General features: G+C 35.4%; 1 protein-coding gene across 8 annotated transcripts in view; it reads left to right on the top strand.

Moving 5' to 3' along the window:
- Positions 1-16241, top strand: part of LOC125247827 — a 363538-nt gene that overhangs the window by 225054 nt on the left and 122243 nt on the right. For 4 of the 8 annotated variants that reach the window (XM_048159328.1, XM_048159326.1, XM_048159327.1 and 1 more), the window contains one exon: positions 14695-14777. The exons of 2 other annotated variants lie outside the window; for them this stretch is intronic. The gene's annotated coding sequence lies outside the window, so the exon portion shown is untranslated. Of the gene's footprint in view, positions 1-12624; positions 15184-16241 lie in introns of those variants that run through there. 2 more of the 8 variants (XR_007180189.1, XM_048159332.1) reach the window with 2 other exon arrangements.

The following is a 16241-nucleotide window of genomic DNA, read 5'->3' as shown; positions in this document are numbered from 1 at the left end:
ATACAAAGGCAGTTTACCTATTAGAGCTTTGGCAATAAACATCAACATATGCATTTTTCTCCTCTGATACAAGGAGGGCCAGCCAACCAAATCAAACAAAGTGCAATGATGGGTACGTGTAGGAGCATTAGTCACAAATCGTATTGCAGCATGGTATATACAATATAATTTTTTTAGTGAAGATACATTAGCATGCATATAAATCATATCGCCATAGTCCAGCACAGAAAGAAAACAACTTTGAATAATTCTCTTTTTTGCTTCAAAAGGAAGACATTTCTTTAAACGAAAAAGAAACCCCAATTTTGAAAGGGAAAGTCTCAGGTTACAAATGTAACCATGGTTCCCCTAGAAGGGGAATAAGACACTGCGTGTCCTTGCCATGCTTTAGGTAGGCCTGCACACATCTCCTTCATACAAAGAGTTGATGACGTATACTACAGGTGCCCTCTTACGCTGGTCGCACCAGTAGTGACGTCATGTACTGTCATAGACCAATGATATTGTTGTGTTTAGGCATGTGCTTCAGACACCAGTCATGCTGATAACGTTCCCCATAACATTTTAGTCAGATGCAGTGTCTCGTTTCCCTTCTCAGGGAAGCATGGTTACATTTGTAACCCAAGACGTTTTTAGAAATGTCCTCTTAGTATTTCTGTTAGTTTCCACACTCTCAAGTCAGCGGTGGCGCCAGCAATTCCACCCTGCTTTTTTTCTTATCAGTGTGAAAGAGACTCAAAATACTCCATCAATTTTGGACATACAATTAAAAGTTATACACCATTCAAATATCTGAAATGTCGTTTGTTATTTGTGTACACTCAGAGTAAAAACAATATGTTGTGCTTTTTGCAAAACAAAGAAACCTAACATGATGCACGAGCTGCAGTCTCGGTCTGTTCTGATAGTCCTCAGAAAACGAACTGTAACTTAGTGAATACTAATGATGGACATGAGACTTATGTCTAAAGAAATGTTGAAATGTCAGGTTTTAAATCATGTAAGTCAAATAGAAAACAAATATTCTCTGTTTATGTAATCTGTATGAAAAGAGAGACATGTCAGACGTTATGTCAACGTTCATCACACTGATTCCTATTGAAATTACTGGAATTTGCTCATGAAATTTCACAGAGCGATGGTAAATGTGGCCACACCTTTAGAAAATAATGTGGCTGCCTACTATTTTGGAACAGGCTTCATGTCAAGACCACAACTATTAACCTTAATCAGCATATTATGTAATAAAAGATGCAAATGAGTTAGGAAATGAGGCATAGACATGCAGTCCATTCAAAGGGCTGTATTGTTATTTACCTTGTTGTCTATCATCCAGCCCCCATGACATTGCAAATTCGTTTTTCCAGTGAAAATTAGGGCCTTAAGACAGGCTATTGAATGGGCTGTACATCTATTCCTCAAAGCGTTGTTTTCATTTGCATATGAAATACGGCCTGTGATTCCTTTGTAGGCAGCTCATTTAATCAAAACCAGGTCCAAGATTATCATGCTGACCAATCTCAGATTCTCCACCGAACCTGTTGTTCTTCATCTAGGGACCTTGGACCATGAATAAACAAAATGCTTTAGTGCAAAAGTTTGAGTTCTTGCGATAAGACCTTGGAAAAATCCTCTGAAAGCTGAGGGGTTGAGCGACTGGCAGTGTGAGGAATAATGCATGTCCCTCAAAGTGGCACGGCTGGATGACGATGTTCAGAGGCTCTGCAGTGAGTTAAGAGAGATTAAAGAAGTCAAAGCAATTCAGAGGGCATTGAGACCCTTCTGGAATCCTCCTAAATCCTCCGTCCTTTAAACAATAAGTGGAAACAGTTTATCAGAGACATTTTTGAGCCTTAATGCTTTCAGATTGGCATGTATACAAGCTACACTGATGGATGGACCTTAACCGTGATCTGGAAAAGAATCAGCATGTGACGTTTTTGGTTTGGCGTATGATTGTCAGCCCATGTGTGTGTAGTACAGGAGGAAATGTGTCCAAAATATGCAGATACTTGCATACCGTTCCAACTGTTTTCACTGGGATAACCTATTTTTATTGAGAATAACTTATCCAATCTAACTTAAGATTCACCCTGTTGGTTCAAACACAATTTCAGCAATTTATTTTAACAGGAGCATGAAATTGACCCTGTTTCCTTTTCATGTTCATGGCACCGATCCAGCTTTTTCCTTCCAGTCACCTGGCTGCATTCTGATACATAATGCCCACTTTTCTCAATCCAATGAATTTCAAATGGATAAATTCAAGTCTTGACCTACTTTTTTTTTTTTTTTTTGCCGAGTGAAACAGAATATTCAAATGCGATCGTTTATGAACATAAAATAGGCTGCAAACTGCAATTTATGTTGATTTTAAAGGAAAGTATAATTTATCAGAGTTCGTATCACTGCCTGTAACCAACAATTTACAAGCTGTATCCAAGTCGTACAATATGGAGTTATTCAACTGACCTTTCCATTTCCAGACAGATGTTTATAAATGCGTAATCCATAATGGATCTCTATTTGGAAAGCTGGCCAACTATTAGTTTTTGTTCCAGTCATCTCTTACTGGATGTTCTGCACTTTTTTCCCAGTCTTTATCCAACCACCCCTGACATACTGACATACAAAGTACCAAACGGGTGGAAAAAGTATCTTGCTTGGTGGAAGTTACAAGATAGCTCAATGTTCTCAGACAGTGAGTCAGCAGAGATGACTGAAGCCTTACTCATATCTGTAAACACTTGGAATGAGTCTGTAGATCTGCCGTTGCCTTATTCGATCACTGCGGAGCCATAACTGTATGGTGAGTAACATCTAGCTCAAATTATGATGGACTTCTCTACTGACTTAGCATGGGGCGAGAAAGCATGGCTGTCCAGGTAGATTCAGGTTTGTTTAACTGAACTGGGGCTCTGAGAGGATGTCTACAAGCAACAGTTCTCAGTTTGTTTATGTCTGTGGCCGAAATATGATTCAGACATCTTTTATTCATCTGTTTCCCAGTCCTCTCATCCCCTTTCTATTTTTTGTCTGTTTCTGTCTCAAAAATGTAATTCTCTCTCTCTCTCTGTAATTCAGTCTTTTCTATTTAAAATATGCTAGAGCCTACTTGAGGAACAGAATTGCGTTCAATCCAAATGTGACCCTTTGAAACTGCTTTCAAACAGGCGCATTCACACACATACTTGTTCTTTTATGCATTTGTCGCTGGATGTTTTACTATATTTCTGTATTTCGTTTGACATTTGATTCAATTTTCTCCCTAGGGTTGAGTAAATTTGCCATTTATAAAGTGTGTTGGTCAAATAGGGGAAAAATAATAATTTTGTGAAAAAAATATTGTAATTTATAATAACTTTTTTTTTCTATTTTAATACATTTTAAAATGTAATTTATTCCTGTGATGGGAAAGCTGAATTTTCAGCATCATTACTCCAGTCTCTCCTGTGTCACATGATCCTTCAGAAATCATTCTAATATGCTGATTTGCTGCTCAAGAAACATTTCTTTATATTATCAGTGTTGTAACCAGTTGTGCTGCATTTACTCATTCTCATGTTGTTTGAAACGTGTATGACTTTCTTTCTTTTGCGGAACATAAAAAAAAAAAATATATATATATATATATATATATATATATATATATATATATATATATATATATATATTTTTATGAAGAATGTTGGAACCAAATTGTTTTGATCTGTAAATATGTATAAATACCAATTCAGATGCAGTTTCTGAAAAAAAAAAAAGAAAGAAAAAGAAAGAAAAAAGTTTGTGTAATCAAGCGTAAAGTGTTAGTTCTGGCAGGTCACGTTAGTCAAGCTTGCATCAGCTGACATTCAGCTGATTCACACTGACCTATAGGAATTAGACGCCTATCACCACATTCGTATATGGTCCATTCAGTATTATCAACAGCTTTATCACATTGGTAAGGAGCTAATTACCCTCCGTCCCCAGCTCCTCCTTCATCCAGTCAGGACTTGGCCTTCTGATATTTCTTTTGATCGAACTCATTTCTTAAATTATGTTACATTAATTATTGTCATTAAGAAAATTAATGATATTGCAATACTTGGTTCTCTTCTGTTTACCTTAAGGGGGGTTATCGCTGCTTTTGTTTTTGCCCAGAACAGAACCATACTGCCCATCCAAACTGTATACTAACTGCCAATCATCTTTGACGATAGTGATCCTGACAGAAATAAATTTTGTTGCTAAGCTATTTGATACTTTTCTCATTTAACACAATAATGATTTCATCTTTGAGGGTCATTTCTCAGCCAAATCTGATGTGCAATTAATTTGCGATTAATTAATCGGCACATCATGTAATTAATTAGATTAAAAAAAATGTAATCGCTTGACATGATTGATCATAACATGTCAGTATGTGACAAATTAGTTGATTCTTCTTGTCCCAATTATTGTTGGCCAAACTGAGCTGTTTATCTTTGGATATGTTTAGATTTTGTGTGGAACCATTAGACCTTCACCGTGTAACAATGCTGCCGTACATGTGTACATGTCTCCTGCCTCTGCCTTTTCATTCAGACTGGATAGGCTGTTTGATGCAGAGTCGACACACAAGTAGAAGCACAACAATGCATATAAATGTTCCTGAATGGAAAGGCACAAGTTTGAGTGCGTTTTCTCTTTTTACATAACCCCATAGGTGTCAGTGTGTTGTGTGGTGGACTCATGGATATTAATTAGGTGGTATACATGATATCTAACATGATTTTTAACCCACCATCCATGAATGAAGCCTATGTGCCACGTTTCCACTGTCAGTTTGTTAAAAATTGGAAAAATCCCCAGAACAAGAAAACCGAGCTAAAACATTTGAGATTATAAAACAATTCTGGGAATTCTCATGCTTCCACACACAGTATTGCGCATGATCTGTGTTTGTGGGAATTACTCTGGGAATGACTCATCAGTGAGTCATGGCAGTAAGGGGGGTGATTCCAGACAGCATGACACACGTGTTCCTTCAGTCAGTGGAGTACCACAAGCTTATATATCAGGACCAATCAATTTCAGTTGTATGTTTTTTATTAAGCTGAGTTTATCTAACCGCATCTGTGTGGCTTGAATTGCCTGCAGAAAGCGTTGAGAGATGCATGGTGTTCATTTTTGGCAGGACAGCACTGAATGCATGATTCAAATCATTCACGTCTGAAAACCTGTAACCTGTTTGCACTCTTTTGTTTGAAGTGGTTGTTTCAGTCCCAGTAATTGTCTAGTCATCTTAGCTGGTTAATTTGATTCAGATTGTTCCCAACATTAAAAAAAAACATGCCCCCTTGATCGTCTGTTCTTCTTTCTTTTTTTTGTGTTTTTTTTTTTTGCAAAAGAATCATTTACCACACATCCCTCTGACTAATGAATGTTTCAATACATTTGTTTTCTGTCCTATTTTAGGGCAGGAATTCCCAAACAGCAGTATGTGATAAAACTGTCTGTCTATCTACTTATCTATCTCTATCTTCTTCTGTCTGTTCTATCTATCTATCTATCTATCTATCTATCTATCTATCTATCTATCTATCTATCTATCTATCTATCTATCTATCTATCTATCTATCTATCTATCTATCTATCTATTTGTATGTCTGTATGTCTGTCTGTCTTTTCATCTGTCTGTCTTTTCATCTATCTACATTTTTATTTGTCTGTCTGTCAGTCTGTCTCCGTTTCGGTTTTTATGTTTACCTGTCTGTTTTTCTCTCTGCTTCTCCATCTATTTTTCTCTGTCTGTTCCTCTCCTGTACTTCTGCTGGTCTGTCTCTGTCTGTCCATCTGTCTATTTGTCTTTCCATCTGTCTGTCTACTTACCAGTCTATCGATCTTTCTGGCTTTCTTTTCCTCTTTTCTGTCTTTTTGCCTGTCTGTCCTTTTATCTGTCTCTCCTTTCTTCTCTCCCACTTGTCTCTCCATCTTTCTTCATCATGCCTACATCAGATCTGTGCAGGTTTGCACCACATGTGGCTTACGTCATGAACCTGCATGGGATTAAGCATGTCTTTCTGCATACTATGTGGATTACAGCACGAAACATAGAAGTATTGTGTTTCATTTTTGATCTCAAAGCTCTTTGATTTCAACTGGATTACAGCACAAGTGAAGCAGACCTCCACTATGAAGTTTTGCCCTCTTGGGTTGCTAGGTTAGGTATAATTAATCTCTAGGGCAACTGCTGTCCCAATCTCACATCTGTAGGAATGACAGTGCTGCACATGATCCTCTGGTCTCATAAATTCCTTCCGGAAGGCGTAAGAGAGCTTGTGGGAGGTTCAGAGTCTTAATGCCAATGCAGAATAAACAGTAAACATCGTAAAAGAAAGAATAAAGCAATAAAACCACACAGTTGAATGGAAACTTTGTAAAAACTTGTACTCTTTTGTGGTATCCTCAAAAAGTGTAAAAGTGTTTTCTATTGTTGCGCAAAAGCCTTTGAAGGAGTTCTTTGATATTTAGATATGAGATCATATATCTGAATCATATTATTTGCAGTTGTTTGTTCACTTTTTGTACATATATAAACGATAAAAACTCTATATATCGTCACCTTGGAATTATAAGGTTCTATCTGACATTTTTGTCAAAATTGAGACAACCTATTTACATTATGTGATGTTTTTTTTTTTTTTTTTTTTTTTAAAGTTGTGTACATTTTAGGACTTTTGCATTCCATACTTCTTTGTCTATCGACAAAGAAGTATGGAATGCAAAAACTTGGAATCTCAATATCTCAAAAGTGCTCAGAAGAATGCAGATAGAACCTTATAATTCCAAGGTGATGATATATCTATATATAGACTACACACACACACACGTGTGTGTATATATATATATATATATATATATATATATATATATATATATATATATATATATATATATATATATATATATATATGTGACCCGTCACGGAATCCAGGGACACAAGTCGGCAGCACAACTCTCGAGCAAAATGAGAAAGAAGCATTTTTTTTCAAAATTGGTGATTTTCGTTTTTTTGCAGAATCTGTTAGTTGAGATCATGAAGAAGCCTTTCCGTGTTTGAGATAGCATTATTGGTATATTTAAAAGCGTACATTTTGAGGTCGAAATCGGCTTGTTTTTCGGAGATTCTAGCACGCAGTAGGGGCGTGTCATTGTCTGTGTGTATTTCCATACTGGGAAGCGTGGCTACTTACTATGCAGCGCTCTGGCCGGCTCTAGCTGATATCAAAATTCAATGAAGAACCGTGGCCGTTACACCGAAAATGTTTTGAAGTACTTCTTCATCAAGCCGGATGCTTATGAACAAGCGCTCACTGATTCTGAAGACGATCTGAGCGACGATGAAAGCGGCATAATAAGACATTACCTCTCTGGAGTCGGGTAACGCGCCGGCGCATTTTGCAGGATTTTTTCACATTGCAGCAAAACAGACTTAAAATACTCCGTCATTTTTTGTCATTTTATCAATTGAAACTATAGAATGTATTCTTTTATTTGTGTACACTCAGAGTAAAAACAAAATGTTGTGCTTTTTGAAAAATAAAGAAAACTAACATGATGCGTGATCTCTCATCTCCCTCTGAACGAAGTCCAATCTGATAGTTCTCAGAAAATGAACTGTAACTTAGTGAATACTAATCATAAAAAAATTATACTTATGTCTGAAAAAACGTTGAAATGTCAAGTTTTAAAACGTGTAAGTCAAATCGAAAACAAACCTTCTGTGTTTATGTAATCTGTATGAAAAGAGAGCCATGTCAGAAGTCCGCATTCATCGTCTCAATCGTGTATTTATTGTCTTGAAAAGTGTTTTGAATAGCCATAGTTAGCGATCTCTGGCCTCTGTTAGTCCAGTTATTTCCTGGATTGCCTATTCTTCTTTAACAGGCTTCTCAGGTGAGAACATTTCATTTCATGATTAGTGACCAAAATGATCACGGTTATCACAGAATCCTGTTCAAAAAGTCAATTCACCAAGTTTTATGTGGAAAACCAGCAAATAAAAAATAAAATTAGCATCAGTATGTACTTTTTCTTTACATAAACATTAAAATAATAACATTAAAATGATGGGCAGAGTGTCTTGCAACATGTTATCTACAATGCACAAGTTCAAATAGAGTTTTGACAAAAAAGTCACATATTTCAGCCTCTAAATCATTTTTATAAAAGTCAAAAAAAATAAATTACTGACATTTACAATGCACATTAACCTTTATTATTAATAGTATGCGGTCCATGCAGCTTTACAGGGGGTATGGCTTATCTAAATGAGATGTAAATGAGCCCTATTGTCACTCCCAGCAGGTGAGAACAGGTGATAACTGCAGAAACTTTAAAGGGGTTTTTCTCCCTCTTGAGCTTTCTTGATTGCCTACCTTCAAATGGCCACAACTTCTCCAAATATTATCAGATTTCCATGTGTCACACATCGTTGGAAAGCTTGGAGACTGCACTTTCAATAATAACTCAAAATGCCCCAAAACCGACTTGTGTCCCTACTTTCCGTGACTGGTCACATATATATATATCAGAATCAGCCGTGTAATAATATTACATATATATATATATATATATATATATATATATATATATATATATACACACACACACATATATATATATATACACACACACATATAACATAACATGTAATATTATTACACGGCTGATTCTGATTGGTTAATGGTGCCATCCAGCGGTATGTTATTCCCTGATAACAACCACTGAAAACAGTCTGCAGCGCTAAATGCTTGTTGGAACGGGATTTCCTCGTGGAAGTTTTGCCTTTGGTGAGCTAACATATTATTAAAAAGCAGTCAAATTTTGTGTAGTTATTTAATTATGTCATCCGGTATTGCGGACTCGCTCTCTCGTTTCATACAAACGCAGCTGCTGCCATTGTGCGACTATTGTTTTGTTCACTGTAATGGATAAAGATAACAAACAGGTACGATTTTAAATCTGTTTAATCTCAGATCAATATCTTATACCCATAATTATTTATGTGGCGAAATGCTGTGTAATATGTTGTATGACTGTACCGTATCTCTTAAATGTGTTTCTGTCTAGTTTGAACTTGCCGCGCGAGCAATTGCTCTCTCCGCGGAAGCGGACTCAGATCGACTCAGATCAATATTTTGTGTCTAATTATTTACTTATGTGGCAATTAGCCATGTAATTAGCGGGATAATGTACATCCATCCGGTTTTTTATCTCAGAATAAACCACTTCAGGCTGATACAGGTCCTGATCACCCTGCTGGGGTTTATTCTGAGATAACAACTGGCTGGATGTACATTATCCCTTACTTATAGTGTATATATTATAATATGTGTAATATATGTATATATCAGTGGCGAGCGGTGACTTTTTTAACCGGGTATGCTATGTGGTGCGTCATGTAAATAAATGTGGCCAATGCAGTTACGTTGAATGGGTTTATAGTTAATATGGGAGACGCTTGCGTTCTCAGTGTTAGTTTACTCATTTGCTTGCTCATGACAAATAGCAACACAGCAAAAAGTATTTCTAATATGTTGGACCTTTTATTGATAGTAGCCCATATTTACCTGTTGAGGCGTGCCTTCTCAAGCACTTGTAAGAGCTTTTGTGATGTTTGAGTCGACGGAGGCGCGACATGCGAAAGGTGCGTTTGCAAAATATGCTGTATTTTTGTAATCCGCTAGGTGCCGCTAGTGTCACAGAAATGATATACTTCAACTTTAAACGTATCAGTTTAGGACACTAAATCAGACACGACAAATAAATAACACCATGGCGTCAATTTAAATGTATGCCAGAAGTACCTTTTAAATTAATAATTGAAAATATGTATAACATAATTAGTATTAGCAGCCTATTATAAATAAAAATAAAATGTAATTATAATAAATATAAGTAGGCTATAATAAATAAAATGATCAGTTGGCTATTCTTTAAAAAAAAAGTTGAAATTATGTAAACACAAAGACTATCGATTAACATCCTCTGATAGGCCTAGTTACAGTAGGACTGTCTTAAACAATTTATAAAAATCCCTATGGAGAAAATGAAATACTATGAAAATAGTTTTAGTTATGATTTTCCCCCCCTTTTGTTTAAGTCTAGTTAGTTTTGTATAAAATATAATGTGATTTTCGGTGATCGAGATCTGGCAGCAGCTAATTTTTCCTCTTGGGCAAGCTATCAGCTCACAGCTTATCCTGCCCATGTAATTTGCCATAGGCCAGCAAACCAATGAGAACGCGGGACAGTGATGACGTTTCATAACAAAAGCGCAAAGGCGCAAAAGCTGCTGTAGATCAGCTTACCCGGAAGTCTCTGTAACTGGCAGATTTAAGGAAAATTACCGTTGTTTGGCAAATAAATAAATTACGGACAGTTACATATGCATGACCAATCCTGTAAGCTTTATGGTACATCTAACAAACAAGGGATTTAATAGTAATTTATAATGTTAATATTAATTGCCGAGTCCACGAATGGCTTGGGTATGCAGAGCATTTGCAGTTTATATGGGCCGCACACCACTAATAGTCAAACCAAAATTTATTCAGACACTTTGAACATTTAATTAACACAGTTTATTCACTATAGTTTAAAAAAATGGAAATAAAATATGTCAAGATCTCAGAGTTAAACTGTGTCAGAAAAAAAATATTCTTAATTATGTCAGATAAAATTTAAGCAAAACATGGTCAGGTCAAAGTGTCTGAATAATTTTTGGTTCCAAATTTTTATCAGTTTTACTGGTAGTCCACTGTATGAAGAATTATTGGGTATAATGTGTGTCAGCTTACTTTTATTTTGCTATCCTCACTTACATTAATGAACTGTATAGTTCCCACTAGTAAAAATATATATAAAAAAATGTCTGAATAATTTTTGGTTTGACTGTATGTGTGTGTTTGTATGTGTGTATATATATATATATATATATATATATATATATATATATATATATATATACTCACACTTTATTATACTTTATTATGTTATTATACTGTACTGTATATGTGTATATATTATTGTGTGTGTATATATATATATATATATATATATATATATATATATATATATATATATATATATATATCAGAGGTCGCGTTAACCGAAAATTATCCGTCATTGACGGAATTTTTTTAACATTGACGGAAAAATCTGAAGGCTGTCCATCATTTTGACAGATTACACTGAGGGTGATCTATTGTAAATTGTAACTGTAATTCACATCCCTGTCCAGTTGGTGGCGAGTGCGCTCCAATGTAGCAGCAGAGCATTGGATCCAGAACAAAAATGAAACTGGCACCAATCTTTTGCTATGCGTTTGATAACGCACAGGCGAGTACCCAGAAGCTACAAGACTTTGTTTCATATCAGAAAGCAACGCAAAGCTTTAAGCCTATTGCGATTTATTAGATGGGAGGCGCACTACTGTTTATTCATCAACTGAAAACAGCATATAGCCTACCAAAAGATCCACTGGGATTTACGAATCGATATTGGTCTTATGAATGTGACCAAAACAGCAAGGGGACATTTTAATTGTTTATTAATAAAGTAATGTTTTCTGAATCAATGTCGGCTGCAAATATGAAGTTGACATTACTGACTCTCATCATCTGCTCATAGTGGACACGCCTAGAGAGAGAACACACATTTCATTCGGTTTAGGCTACATAATCAGAGTAGCCTATTTCTTTTCGTTTTGAATTATTTCGTTTTCGTTAAAGTAGATATTTAAAGCTTTCTATAGATATATTTCTCATGTCTAAGAGTCAAGCAGCTGCTGAGTTTTTCATTTAGCCTGTAAGACGCGCTCCATTTCACGTGCAAGTGATCGCGCCCGCGCCTCCATGTCACGATTAAATTGCCTGCTATATTTGCTTCTTATTTATTAAATCCAGGCAGTTAGTTGATGAAACATTGATTAAAATTAAGATGATACAATTTTTACAAAACGAAATTCACTTTAAAGAAAGGCTTTCTACAAAACAAAACTTAATGAAGTGGTCAAAATCATGTCTGACCTACTCCATGTCTCCCGATATATTGCGCATCTTATGATGCATCTTACTCATGCTCTCCATTTTTCATAATCAAATAGATGAATTTTAAACATAACATAGGACTATTTAAACAAATATGAAACTACGTTTTCTTTAATGGCTACAACACGTAGCCTATAGTACAGTACAGAGAAATTTCATGTTAAAGTAAAAGTTACGCAGTCTAATCTGTTAATCTGTTCTTCAAAATAAATGGATAAGCCTATATCGTCCTGTAGGTTCATAATTAAAAATGAAAATGAACAAAAATAAAAGCAATTAAATGTGTTATTATAATTAAAATATGAAAATGGCGGGTAACAATAGATTATGACGGAATTTTTACGAATTTTTACGATGTTTAAGTCTAGCGCAACCTCTGATATATATATATATATATATATATATATATATATATATATATATATATATATATATATATATATATATATATGTCAAATAAAATTATTTTATTTTAAAAATATTAAATAAATATTATATAGCCATAATATATATTATATATGTAATATGTTACATAATTTAGCCAGAATTACAAAAATGTGCTGAAATCCATATAATTTACTGTGCCAGACAGTGTGACTGTCTATATACAACTGTCCTCTCCAGCCACAGCGATGAAGGCATAATGTAGGCCTCACACTCCCTTGTCAGATGTAAATTTTGTTTTCTCATTTTTGACTATGGGTCGCATAAGAAAGACTGTGAAATGACATGTTGACACTGATTTCCAATTACATGCCTGTCAATCAAAACCCGAAGACATACTGATAAAAGAAAACAGCATGGATTGACACCAGACGTAATCACATCATCTGTACATACATATTTTAAATCAGGTTCTTGAATGTGTCTGCCCATGACAGATGACACAAATATGTTTAACCACTTCTCATGCTCAGACAGACATGAGGAAAGGATGATAGCGGAATTGGCTGACCCAAAGCCTGCCTGACCCAAAGTGTTATAATTTTAGACTTGAGCCTCTCACATGGTCTGGAACAAGGACGGCGTTTGGAAATAAACTTGGAATTTAGCTTAATTGTAGTTTACAAATTTAGGAGGGGCCAAGTGTTCAACTTCATTTTCTCGCATAAATAGAGTGTGAGTATAGGCCAGAGACATGGGGTTTGGAAGCCACAAAAGGACTTTGAAAAACTTCAGAGCCAGAAAGGATATTCTGACTTCTACTGTTTCAAAACATTACGGCGCAAAAGACAAACACATTATCCCATAATGCATAACATATGGTTAAAAATTATACTTTAATTAATGAATGAGGTAGAAACATTATTGTCTTTTGTAATCTACAACAGCTTGCACATAAAGCAAATATTAAATTGATAAACATTGTTTAAGCAGTCACCGTCAAACTAATTATTTAGTATAATTAAAAGAAGGGTACAGCTATAAATATCATTTTTAAAGGGTTAGTTCACAAAAAAAAAAATTCTTTCATTAATTACTCACCCTGATGTCGTTCCACACCCGTAAGACCTTTATATTAGATATTTTTCATTAAATCCCATTGCTCAGTGTGGCCTCCATTACCAGCAAGATAGTTAACACTTTCAGATGCCCAGAAATCTACTGAAGACATATTTAAAACAGTTCATGTGACTGCAGTGGTTCAACATTAATGTTATGAAGTGACGAGAATACTCTTTGTGCACCAAAAAAGCAAAACACTGGTTTGTGTTCCAGTGTCATTATTCACCATCATGTCATTCTACACCTGTTCTTAATACATAAGAAAATTTAAAAATCTTTAAGCTGCTTGTCCAGTGAAGACAATAACAACAAAAACATAATTTAAATGGTGGTCCGTAAGAGAAATATTTTGACGCTTTTTGCATCAGGTTGGGCATCAGTGACTTTATCAAAAATCTTTGATTCAAGCATTTCTCATGACCAAAGGTCATTGGTGCCAAACTTGTCAAAAGCCGCTTGTCCACCTTCGAGCCAAACAGCCCTAAGAATGTTAAGGAATGGTTCCAGTTGTATTTCCACTTGATCCTTGTACAGCACGGCTTACAGCACGATTACAAACCATTCTCGGCCCGGAATTCTCTGCATGGTTGTCTAACCATGCTGAATCATGCTGATTCATGCTGGTACAATCCGTCGCCACTCAGGATTGGCCACTTGTCTGTTGCCTACCAATTTCTCTGTAGCTGGCTAAGCACACTTTTTAAACACAAATTAATGATAAAAGTAAAAGAAATATCTGATCATCCTCCATAATGCGGTTGCTATTTACATCTCATATCGTATGTAAACTCTTGCGTTTCCAAAGCGAAGACTGATGCATTTGTAATACAATCCAAAGAGCTCCATTATCAACCCCATGGAAAATAAAACCATATCCGTACCGGCTTGGCCTGAACGGCACGGAATGGAACGGTTAAGCAAAGTGAACAGTTTGGCCTGAAGGCGGAAAAGCGGCTATTTATTTTTATTTGGAGTATTTGATCTGTAAATACTAGTGGAGATTTACAAATCAGAGTGTGGGAATCTGCCTCGTACTGCTGTTATATTGTCCGAAAGATTAATGGAGAAAAATATTAATTTTAATAGATAATTCTATTTTCTGTGTTTTAAGGAGACGCTCATGGTCCTTTTCATTCTGATCTGGCCTACAGATCGAAACGGACTGGACATCTGGAGAGCCGGCAGGATTCCCAGGTGGGCCGATCCATCTGTCTGGCATTGCTTTGATAAATAAAGATTATGTGTTTTACATTTATTTACATATTTTGTTCCGGCCATGGCAAGTTCAAAGGATCTCATTTTATGATGCAGACTGCAGCCACTGTAGGCATTAACCCTTCTAGCTGCTGCCATGAAATGTGTATGCAGCTCAATATAATATAATGGTTTTTATTTTATTTTTATTTTTTTCCCAGAAGGAATATGGCAGTATGAAGAACTAGTGTGCCACTTAAAGGTATAATTAAAATAGGTCTAGTTCAATGTAACAGTAAAATAATAATGAATAAATTGAATAAATAGACATTTAAAACTGTTTATTTTATTGAAGTCTAAAAGCTTAGTTAAATGTAACAAAAATAATACGTTAATGATTTTTTAAATTAGCAAATAAATACATTTAAAACTGTATTTAATTCATGTTTTTAATAGTTAAATGAAACAATATGTAACATTAAATAAAGTGTTTTAAATGTATATTTGTTTATTAGTCATTTTTTAATTAATAAAATGATAATTAATTCTTTCTTTTTATTTTTAAATGGTACTCCTAGTTCTCCATTATGTCAAAAGCCCTATCCAAAGTGGCATATAAAATATCCACTTTTTCATTTTTTATGGTAGAACAATATTTAGGGTTTAGTTTAAAGTTGTCATAGTTGTGTTGTTTGTATTTTCCATGCTAAAAACTTTCATTTGTTTTTGAATAAGTCTTAAATAGGGGACCCTTTTTCCCTTAAAAGCCTTGGGGTACAAAATGTTCCATAGTTCTTAATAAAGACTAGTTGAGAGATACGGTGAACACACCCTCGTAAGTTCATCAAAGAGCGAGGCCAAAGGTTAAGCTGAAATGCGCGACTAACAGAGACTCTGCTGACAGACCGACGGCGACGTCAGTGACAGGACTGTTATTACTGTATTATTACAGCATTATTACTATGTATTAACATCACACATCACTGTCTGCAAAAAGGACCTTTTTGTTGTGTCATTGAATGTTTGCAGATCCTAATCAGACATACTTCTGAAATCATGTGGAATCAAATAATTGCATTCACATCTTCATGCTCCTATAAAGCACAATCTGTCTTCCACATGTCAGATATGTTAAGTTATCTGCTGCGATCCATCTTCTCTTCAAAGTGAAGCTTTGTGTTTGAGGAATGCACTGGCTGAAGTGAAAAATGTCTATTAATAAGCTGTGCCCGGTTGGGGACCCTATTTCGGCAAAAATATGTCATGTCTAGTTAGGGTGTCGCTGACTTGTCTATGAGAAAACAGGCTTCAAAGCAGGACATTAGCATCAAACTTAAGAAAACAGGCTTTCTACTGGGCACATCATTCACGCACTCTTGTGGCTTGGGAAGAAAATAAAATGTGTGCTGTTTTGGGGGAGGTGAAGAGGCTGGGAGAGCATGTATATTCATGTTGACAGTCTGA

The sequence above is a fragment of the Megalobrama amblycephala genome, linkage group LG15 (assembly GCF_018812025.1).
Source record: "Megalobrama amblycephala isolate DHTTF-2021 linkage group LG15, ASM1881202v1, whole genome shotgun sequence".
Classification (NCBI taxonomy): domain Eukaryota; kingdom Metazoa; phylum Chordata; class Actinopteri; order Cypriniformes; family Xenocyprididae; genus Megalobrama; species Megalobrama amblycephala.
This window is presented reverse-complemented; position numbering and strand designations above follow the sequence as displayed.